Source organism: Lithobates pipiens, unplaced genomic scaffold, assembly GCF_037356315.1.
Source record: "Lithobates pipiens isolate NorthernLeopardFrog02 unplaced genomic scaffold, aLitPip1_a1.2 Scaffold_18, whole genome shotgun sequence".
Classification (NCBI taxonomy): Eukaryota; Metazoa; Chordata; class Amphibia; order Anura; family Ranidae; genus Lithobates; species Lithobates pipiens.
The window spans coordinates 208,508,321-208,519,413 of record NW_027507758.1 but is presented as its reverse complement, the minus strand read 5'-3'; the positions used below and the strand labels follow the sequence as shown (position 1 = coordinate 208,519,413).

The 11,093-nt window shown below is 44.2% G+C and overlaps 5 pseudogenes; all 5 read left to right on the top strand.

Moving 5' to 3' along the window:
• The first annotated feature begins 7,798 nt into the window (after positions 1-7,798).
• On the top strand, positions 7,799-7,917 carry LOC143990899 (5S ribosomal RNA; annotated as a pseudogene).
• Positions 7,918-8,479: 562 nt separating this feature from the next.
• LOC143990971 (5S ribosomal RNA) lies at positions 8,480-8,598 on the top strand (annotated as a pseudogene).
• A 334-nt stretch (positions 8,599-8,932) lies between these two features.
• LOC143990751 (5S ribosomal RNA) lies at positions 8,933-9,051 on the top strand (annotated as a pseudogene).
• A 108-nt stretch (positions 9,052-9,159) lies between these two features.
• LOC143990824 (5S ribosomal RNA) lies at positions 9,160-9,278 on the top strand (annotated as a pseudogene).
• Positions 9,279-9,835: 557 nt separating this feature from the next.
• Positions 9,836-9,955, top strand: LOC143990940 (5S ribosomal RNA; annotated as a pseudogene).
• Positions 9,956-11,093: the final 1,138 nt, after the last annotated feature.

Sequence of the window (11,093 nt, the reverse complement as noted above, 5' to 3'; positions counted from 1 at the left end):
GCAAAAAAGAGATGTTCCTCGACCAAGCCAAGGTAATAGGTAATAGATTCATAGAAAAAGGCTACAAGACTAACCATATTGAAGACAGAATCCGTGAAGTGAGCGAAATGGATCGCAAAGAGTTAATCAAGGATAAAAGTAAAACAGATGGGAAGCCCAATAATGTAGCTATTATCTTGGATTACAATGCGCAATACAAAAAGGTTGAGAGTATTGTCAAGAAACACTGGCACATTTTACTTAATGATATACATCTGAAACCTATTCTTCCTTCTGTACTGAAATGTATCTATAAACGTTTCCCCCGACACTAAGAGATAAAATAGTAAAAAATGTACCAGATCCTCCAACTAATGGCTTCACCTTCTTCACAGGAAAGGGTTTTTACCCATGCAAACGTTGTTTTGCTTGTGAGAAAACGAAGAAGCCAGCACAAAAAATATTCGAGTTCACATCTACTAGCACTGGAAATTTATACGAGATCAGCGACTTTATCTGCTGCAACACAGAAGGTGCAGTCTATGCACTGGAATGTAGCTGCGGCTTACAATATATTGATCGCACGAAAAGAACTCTCAGAATTAGGATTAAGGAACACATACAAAATATTTTAAAAGGCTTTGATAAGCACAGTGTTTCTAAACACTTCACAACACATCATAGGAAGGACCCCACACACTTGAAATTCTGGGGTATTGAGCCATACAAAAAACATTGGCGAGGGGGACACAAGGTTAGGACCCTCAGCCAGATGGAATCAAAATGGATTTTTACTCTTGATACACTTACCCCTCGTGGGCTAAATATAGAATTTGACCTCAACTGCTTTATTAATGATTTTTAAGTTATTCTCTAAATGTTCTCGATATTAATATCTAGTATGATTATTTGTTTTTATTGATTGTTCATGCCCCCCTGCCTGAATGTCTCTTCCGGAGTCTGTATTTATTTAATTTTTTCTAAATTAATAAATGAATTTTTAACATTTTTTAAATATTTAATATTTCTAATGTTTTAAAATAATTTTTAAAATATTCGTAATAATTTTTTCTAATCTCTATAATATTTATATATTTGGAACCTCTGAGTTTGGGTATTTCTATGTGTATATATACCTGTATTTTTGTGTATATACATATAGGTGTAAATATATCTATACAAACACAAATATGAACGCTGATTCGAATTATGATAATAATATAAATTTATTTTACTATATATATTTTTTATTAATAAATACATTTTTAGATTATTGCGGTCTCTGTCACCCTCCTGAGAATATTATTAAATTGCCGCGCTCGGAAATAACATCATCTGGCTACATAGTCTAATATAACCCACTCATTATAAATTATTATTGCGGCTATGTGTTTTTTTTTTTTTTTCTCCATTGACAGCGTAACATACTCTGCTGACACCGAAATTATTGTTAGACATTCAGACCGGAAGTTTTCTTCCCTGGCATTGCAATTAAAACATACTTGCATGAATGAGAAATACACAAGAAAATGGCCGCGATCGTAGCCCATAATGTGAACCACAAAGAAATGGCTGTTCCATTGGTTTGTATATGGTCTACAGGAATATGGCCGCCCCATTGGTTTATACATGATCCACAAGAAAATGGCCGCTAAAAGACGGAATTAGCTGAGCCTATTGAAATACACTACATTGCCCATAAGCCTCATCCCAGTTGAAGTCACATGTGTTGTGACGTAACACGTAGGAGACAAGAGGCAAATCAGACACCGGAATAGACACCCAGACACGAGCTCGGCGCTCGTTTTTGCACCGCTCTGCTTACATAAGAAAATGTGAGTTTTTATGACCATATCTAAATAAAACTGTATACCCTTTTTCAAAATACTACACCATGGTGGGCCTTTTTTTCATCTTTTTTTAATCGAGCACCTTAATGATTTGAGTGATCCAAGACATTTAAACGCCTAGTGGAAAGAGAGAAAAAGGGAAAGGACCATCCCTCCCTCCTCCCCCTGGCTTCACTCCATATAGTGTACGAACGCCTAGGAAAGGATCGATCCGAAGGGACCCCCTCCCCCTATAATATCTCGCTACATGCTGTTTACCTTACAGCAGTAAGGTAATCATTCATTACAACCACGGGTGTCAGTGACACTGAAGATTTACCTTTTTTGCACTTAAAGGTACAGTATCACCAAATGTTAAGATAGCAGCACACAGTGTTCCTGTGAAACACTTGCACACCTGCACTATTGTTGCACATTGGACCAAGGAATAACGTCCAATATTGCACTAAGACTTGTTACACTCAGTCTGTTAAAAGCATTTTATTTATTTATTTATTCGTTTTCATTTATATTTACATAATTTTAATTTTCTCTTTGTTAAAACAAGTCACCTTTATGAACCATTCACTTTTTGTGTATGTTGCACAGTTTCAGAATCACTTGCAGTGACACTTTATATTTTATTTTTTATGCAGCATTGCACATGTTTGATATATATTTTATATTTCTTTCTTTTAACATATATGCCATTTAATTCAGGATATTATTTCATCTGCACTTTTGCACTTTATTGATGACACTGATGAATGTTTGCTAGTTTGAAGTATAGTCAAATATTTTAATAATCTATTATAAGAAAAATATATACAATATTTTGTAAGGAGCGCAACACCAATCCCCCTTTTTACAAGCTTCAAATTATGTCTCTGTCAGATACTACAAAGGTCTACTCAGCAAGATAAGCAAGGAATAAGGTAGTCTCTAATACCGTGTACACACGATCGGAATTCTCGTCGGAAAAAGCTCTGATGGTTTTCCCGATGGAATTCCGCTCAAGCTGTCTTGCCTACACACAGTCACACCAAATTCGTTTAGAACGCAGTGACGTACAACGTGTATGACGGGACTAGAAAAAGGAAGTTCAAAAGCCAGTAGCCAATAGCTTCCGTCTCGTAATTGAATCTGAGCATGCGTGATTTTTGGCATGTTGGAATTGCATACACATTGGAATTTCCGATAGAAAGTTTTTCCGTCGGGAAAATTGAGAACATGCTATACATTTTTGGCTGGTGGAAATTCGGACAGCTAAATTCCGATGGAGCATACACGCGGTTGCATTTTCTGATGAAAAGCTCTCAACGGTCTTTTTCTGGCCAGAATTCCGATCGTGTGTACACAGCATAACAGTAACTAAGCACAGTTCAAAGCACAAAGCAACCAGTCGTGAGGAGTGGTACCTGTTAAAGGTGACAGGTCCTCCAGTAGCAAGAGGGTTGATGTCCTGGCTCTCTCCCTGGTGGTCGGTTATCAGTAGCAACCGAAACCCAACCCGCTTTATGGAAATCCACAGGCTGGTCACAAGGTATTGAAAGTGAAGGAGTTAAAGGGGTTGTAAACCCTTGAATATTTTCTATGGGTGATGACAGAAGGTGAAAAAACTTCTGTCATGCAGCAGCCCCTCCGAACCCCCTTTTACTTACCTGAGCCCCGTAATTCCTGCAATGAGAACGAGCACACCAGCTCCGGCCAGGGACTCGTTTCGCACTCGAGAGGTGGAGCCACCAGCGCAACTGAGGGACCCCAGAAAAGGAGAATCAGAGCCACTCTGTGCAAAACCAACTGCACAGAGGAAGTAAGTATGACAGGTTTGTTATTTAACCACTTAAGCCTCAGACGATTTGGCTGCTCAATGACCAGAGCATTTTTTGCGATATGGCACTGCGTCGCTTTAACTGACAATTTTGCGGTCGTGCGATGCTGTACCCAAACAAAATTGTTGTCCTTTTTTTTTTTTTTTTTTACACAAATAGAGCTTTCTTTTGGTGGTATTTGATCATCTCTGCGTTTTTTATTTTTTGTGCTATAAACAAAAAAAGAGTGACAATTTTGGAAAAACTTTTTGGTATAATAAATATGCCCAATTTTTTTGAAAAAAGTTAATTTTTTTCTCAGTTTAGGCCGATATATGTATTCTTCTACATATTTTTGGTAATAAAAAATTGCAATAAGCATATATTGATTGGTTTGCACAAAAGTTATAGCGTCTATAAAATAGGGGATAGATTTATGACATTTTTATTATTATTTTTTTTTTTACTAGTAATGGCGGCGATCTGCAATTTTTATCGTAACTGTGACATTATGGTGGACACATTGGAATCTTTTGACACATTTTTGGGACGACTGACAATTATACAGCGATTGGTGCTATAAAAATGCACTGATTACTGTGTAAATGTCACTGGCAGGGAAGAGGGGGCGATCAAGGGGTTAACTGTGTTCCCTGACTGTGTGTTCTAACTGAAGGGGGAGGGGATGACAGATCATGGTTCCTAGCTATTAGGAACTCATGATCTGTCTCTCCTCACAGAACAGGTAAATACTACACACACACATCCCTGTTCTGCATCTCGTGCCTGCGAATGCTCGGCCACGAGCATCGGCACCCCCACTGTGCAGTGGGGGCATGCCCGCGCCTGCTATCCTGCTTACAGGAGCCAACGTATAACTATGACGGCTCACGGGAACGTGCCCACCTGCTGCAGTATAATGACGGTGGCTGGTCGGCAAGTGGGTAACAAAAAAAAGAGTAACCCTTTAATAAGTGCACGTCTGAGATACACTCTATGTGTACAGCGGGACCCCATTCTGTTACTGGGAGTAGGGTAAGAGGAACACTGGACTGGTGGAGTATGCACAGGCTCAGCAGTGTGCCTCCTAATGCAACTTACATGGTCATCAGTTACAGTGTGTAGTGACATGAGACAGCATTTTCAGAGGAACGCTGTATTTTATGAGTGCATGCAGTGACACGGCTCATCTCTGGAGCTAACTAATGCTGGCCATACACTATCCGAAAAATCGGCAGAACCCATTTTCGAAAAACAAACATTCAGCCGTGAGAGCAAACTATAGTGCCATCTTGTAATGACCGATAAATCGTTCAGTGGACACAAATAAATGCATTTTTTGTTTGTTTTTTTACATATACCTAGTTCAGACAGTGCGGACGGGAAACACATTAACCTTTCAATTTATTATTTGTTTGGCAGACATTTTCCAAACTTGTCCTTCGATTTTTCGGCTCAAAAACATCCCAACAATTATCGATTTTGTGCCCATGAACTGTCCAAAAAACAAATTTCGGCCAATTTTTCGTATAGTGTATGGCCAGCATTAATGTTGGACTTTAACGTGACTGCAGCCCCCCGCCTGGTCCAAGGCATTGATTCTCCGGTCAGATCTGCCTGTCACTTTTTCTTTTAAAATTATTTTTATTGCAGTTTTTAATTGTACATTACAAAACAGAGCCTCATGGGCATACCCAGGCTTGCCTGTCAGTTTTTCAGGGAGATCTGAGCGGATCTTCCAGTCTCTGTTATGGTGCGGCAGATGTGTCTGCTGACACACGCTGCAATCGGTCTGTTTCCATCAAATTGAGCCATAAAGGAGAGCGGGACTGTGCCCATGTCCATTCTGCCTAGCAAAGCGAATACTGAGCTGTCATCCACCTACTCAGCAGAGAGATCCCCACTGAGCAAGCAGATTCCGCTTAGTGGAATCCACCCATGGCTCCACCCCCTTTGCCCTGCCCATGTACACCCCATCTTTTTAATGAAGCACCCATTAAATGCAGCCTCGCCAGAACCCATCAATGCAGCCTCACCAGTGCCCATCAATGCAGACTCATCAGCGCCCATCAATGCAGCCTACCAGCATCCATCAAATGCAGCCTCACCAATGCCCATCAATGCAGCCTATCAGCGCCCATCCAATACAGCCTCATCAGTGCCCATCAATGCAGCCTACTAGCACCCATCAAATGCAGCCTCACCAGCGCCCATCAATGCAGCCTACCAGCACCCATCAATGCAGCCTACCAGCACCCATCAATGCAGACTCAACAGCGCCCATCAATGCAGCCTCACCAGCGCCCATAAATGCAGCCTACCAGCACCCATCAATGCAGCCTACCAGCACCCATCAATGCAGCCTACCAGCACCCATCAATGCAGACTCAACAGCGCCCATCAATGCAGCCTACCAGCGCCCATCCAATACAGCCACATCAGCGCCCATCAATGTAGCCTACCAGCAACCATCAAATGCAGCCTCACCAGCGCCCATGAATGCAGCCTACCAGCGCCCATCAATGCAGACTCACCAGCGCCCATCAATGCAGCCTACCAGCACCCATCAAATGAAGCCTCGCCAGAGCCCATCAATGCAGCTTACCAGCACCCATCCAATACAGCCTCATCAGTGCCCATCAATGTAGCCTACCGGCAATCATGAAATTCAGCCTCACCAGCGCCCATCAATGCAGCCTCACCAGCACCAATCAAATGTAGCCTCACCAGCGCCCATCAATGCAGCCTACAAGTTCCCATCAATGAAAGTTTGCTTGCTTCCATTCGTTCGGGAGTGGGGACACAGACACCACAGCTGTGCCTCTGACACTGTGTGAACAGAGCGGCGGCTGCCTGCTGATGCTGAGACTTAGTTGCTTGCTGCAGAGAGAAGAGGGTAGGAACACCAGTGGCTGGGCGCCCTAGGCGGCTGCCTACTTTGCCTGAGTGTTTAGCTCAGCTTTAGGGTTAGCTTTAACCTCATCTGCTGCAAAGTGAAGAAGCCTTTAGCTGGGGGCTTCCAGGATAAAGAAGCCAATTTTCAAGTTTTCTACAACTGGAGCACTCAGAATCTGGCGCAGCTCTGCATTGTAGCCAGTCAGCTTGTTCAATAAGGCATTGACAATAAACACTTGTTCACACTTAACGCAGCTTTGAAATTGTGTGAGTTAATTTTAAAGCCACATTTTAGTCCGACTTTGCGGGGTGTCTTGAAAAACATCTGCGCGGGTTCATGCACAGGTGTCTATTCAAATTGCCCCCTAAATCCTTGTACACACGGTACGATTGTTGGCCAACCGAGCGTCTGATTTTTTGTCAAAAGGGCGTGTCTTGCATACTAACGGTTCACAATTGTCATGCCACAAACATGAACATAGTGACGTTCTATGTGGAATTTTAGCTCTTGAGCGCCACCCTTTGGGCCCCTTCTGCTAATTTCCTGTTTGGTGATCATTGATTCCGAGAATGCGTGTTTGTACTTTCCACTTTTGTGTGACGGATTTGTGTACTGACCATCCGAAAATCTGACCTCAAACTGTTGTCCGTGGAAAATTTACTAGCCTGTCATCCAAAAGCTGGAAGCTGATTGGTTACCATGCACAGCAGCACCAGATTTCGCACTCTCCAGTTTTAGTAAATCTCCCCAATGTCTGTTTCAACAAAATGACCAAATCAGACATCTGTGTGAGACAAACATGGCAAGTCGATCGGTTGTGTGGCGTCAGTTCGGAGGACACAGCACAGAGACAGCGTCCCCCGACTCCCACCTGTCCCTACCCAGCATGCTGTGCGCACCCTCCGTGCCTGCACACCCCGCTTCTCTATGGTGACGTATCCCCGGGCTAGTCACGTGACGTGTCGGTGGCCTCATCTTTGTTGCATTGGTTGGCTAGTGAGGGAGCGGAGATCCCGGAATAGGGAGCCGGGGCTGTTCTGTCATGGGGCTGGATAATGACACCACTACAGTATAGGTGAGTGAGAGCGAACGTGTCTCATCTTGGATGCTAAGCAGGATTGGGCCTGGTTCATACCTGGATGGGAGACCGCCTGGGAATACCAGGTGCCGTAGGCTTTTTTTTAATATGTTGTTGGCGTCGACGACCGGTTTTATTTTTCTGCTTGTTTGCCGAGGTGACCATCTTGGCGTTTGTCAAGAGGGTTGAGAGTTGCCAGCAAGATTGCTAAGGCTACATTACCCTGAATGCGCCCGATCTCATCTGATCTCAGATGCTAAGCATGGTCGGGCCTGGTTAGCAACTGGATGGGAGACCGCCTGGTAATACCAGGTGCCGTAGGCATTTTTTTAATATGTTGTTGGCATCAACGACCTGTTTTATTTTTCTGCTTGTTTGCTGAGGTGACCATCTTGGCGTTTTTCAAGAGGGTTGAGAGTGGCCAGCAAGATCCCCTATGGCCACATCACCATGAATGTTCCTGATCTCTTCTGATCTCAAATGCTAAGCAGTGTCAGGACTGGTTGGTACCTGGGTGGGAGACCACCTGGGAATACGAGGTGCCACTGGTGGTTTTTTAATATGTTGTTGGTGTTAACGACCTCTTCTATTTTTCTGCTTGTTTGCTGAGGTGAACATCTTGGCGTTTGTCAAGAGGGTTGAAAGTGGCCAGCAAGATTGCCTTTTGCCACATTACCCAGAATGCGCCCAATCTTGTCTAATCTCGGATGCTAAGCAGGGTCGTGCCTGGTTAGTACCTGGATGGGAGACCGCCTGGGAATACCAGGTGCCGTTGGCTTTTTTTTTATATATTGTTGGCGTCAACGACATGTTCTATTTTTCTGCTTGTTTGCTGAGGTGAACATCTTGGTATTTGTCAAGAGGGTTGAGAGTGGACAGTAAGATTGCCTACGGCAACATCACCCTAAATGCGCCCGATCTCATCTGATCTCAGATCCTAAGCAGGGTCGGGCCTGGTTAGTACCTGGATGGGAGACTGCCTGGGAATACCAGGTGCCGTAGGCTTTTTTTAATATGTTGTTGACGTCAACGACCTACTTTATTTTGCTGCTTGTTTGCCGAGGTGACCATCTTGGCATTTTTCAAGAAGGTTGAGAGTGGCAAGCAAGATCCCCTATGGCCACATCACCATGAATGTTCCCGATCTTGTCTGATCTCAGATTCTAAGCAGGGTCGTGCCTGGTTAGTACCTGGATGGGAGACCACCTGGGAATACGAGGTGCCGCTGGTGGTTTTTTAATATGTTTTTGGTGTTAACGACCTCTTCTATTTTTCTGCTTGTTTGCTGAGGTGAAGATCTTGGCGTTTGTCAAGAGGGTTGAGAGTGGACAGCAAGATTGCCTACGGCAGCATCACCCTGAATGTGCCCGATCTTATCTGATCTCGGATGCTAAGCAGGGTCAGGCTTGGTTAGTATCTGGATGGTAGACCGCCTGGGAATACCAGGTGCCGTAGGCTTTTTTTTAATATGTCGTTAACATCAACGACCTATTTTATTTTTTTGCTTGTTTGTCAAGGTGACCATCTTTGTGTTTGTCAAGAGGGTTGAGAGTGGCCAGCAAGATTGCCTCTGGCCACATTACCCTGAATGCGCCCGATCTCGTCTGATGTCGGATGCTAAGCAGGGTCGGGCCTGGTTAGTACCTGGATGGGGGACCGCCTGGGAATACCAGGTGCAGTACACTTTTTTTTAATATGTTGTTGACGTCGACGACCTGTTTTATTTTTCTGCTTTTTTGCCGCGGTGACCATCTTGGTGTTTGTCAAGAGGGTTGAGAGTGGCCAGCAAGATTGTCTCTGCCCACATTACCCTGAATGCGCACAATCTCAGCTGATCTCGGATGCTAAACAGGGTCGGACCTGGTTAGTATCTGGATGGGAGACCGCCTGGGAATACCAGGTGCCGTGGGCTTTTTTTAATATGTTGACGTCAACCACCTGTTTTATTTTTCTGCTTGTTTGCCGAGGGGACCATCTTGGCATTTGTCAAGAGGGTTTAGAGTGACCATCAAAGATGCCCTATAGCTACATCACCCTGAATGCGCCCAATCTCATCTGATCGTGGATGCCAAGCAGGGACGGGCCTAGTTAGTACCTGGATGGGAGACTGCCGGAGAATACCAGGTGCGGTGGGCTTTTTTTATATGTTGTTGGAATCGACGACCCGTTTTATTTTACTGCTTGTTTGCCTAGGTGACCTTCTTGGCGTTTTTCAAGAGGGTTGAGAGTGGCCAGCAAGATCCCCTACGGCCCCATCACCTGGAATATGCCTGATCTCATCTGATCTCGGATGCTAAGCAGGCTCAGGCCTGATTAGTACCTGGAATGGGAGACCGCCTGGGAATACCAGGTGCTGTAGGCATTTTTTTAATATGTTGTTGACGTCGACTACCTGTTTTATTTTTCTGCTTGCTTGCCGAGGTGACCATCTTGGCATTTGTCAAGAGGGTTTAGAGTGACCATCAAGATGCCCTACAGCTACAATACCCTGAATGCGCCCAATCTCGTCTGATCGTGGATGCTAAGCAGGGACGGGCCTAGTTAGTACCTGGATGGGAGACTGCCGGAGAATACCAGGTGCGGTGGGCTTTTTTTTATATGTTGTTGGCATCGACGACCTGTTTTATTTTACTGCTTGTTTGCCGAGGTGACCATCTTGGCGTTTGTCAAGAGGGTTGAGAGGGGCCAACAATATCACCTACAGCCCCATCACCTGGAATATGCCTGATCTCGGATGCTAAGCAAGGTCGGGCCTGGTTATTACCTTGATGGGAAACCACTTGGGAATACCAGGTGCCGTAGGCTTTTTTTTTTATTATGTTGTTGGCGTCAATGACCTGTTTTATTTTTCTGCTTGTTTGCCTAGATGACCATCTTGGCATTTGTCAAGAAGGTTGAGAGTGGCCAGCAACATTGCCTATGGCCACATCACCCTGAATGCACCCGATCTTGTCTGATCTTGAATGCTAAGCACGGTCAAGCCTGGTTAGTACCTGGATGGGAGACCGCCTGGGAATGAATGAATGAATGAAATACTTGTATAGCGCACAATGCGAACTGAATTTCCTCTAGGCGCTGTGGCGAGCTTTGATCATCTGCTGAAAGAGGAAGGTCTTGATTTTTTTCCTAAAAGCCAGGTGATTTTCTTCCAGGCAGATGTTGATTGGTAGAGCATTCCATAGCCGAGGCCCTTGGACAGCCAATCTCCGATCCCCCTTGGATTTAAGACTGCGGTTTGGTATGTAATGATTTATTTTCTCCATTAGGTATTGCGGAGCTTCTCTATGCACGCATTTGTGGGTGAGGCAAAGGGTCTTGAACATGATCCGATTTTTTACGGTTAGCCAATGTAAGCTCCTCAGCGAAGGAGAGATGGATTCCCAGGGTTTTTTTCCTGTTATCAGCCTTGCCGCCGTGTTTTGGATCAGTTGTAATCGCGCAAGTTGATATTGTGGTAATCCTAAGTAAAGCGAATTTGCGTAGTCTAGTCGTGAATTAAT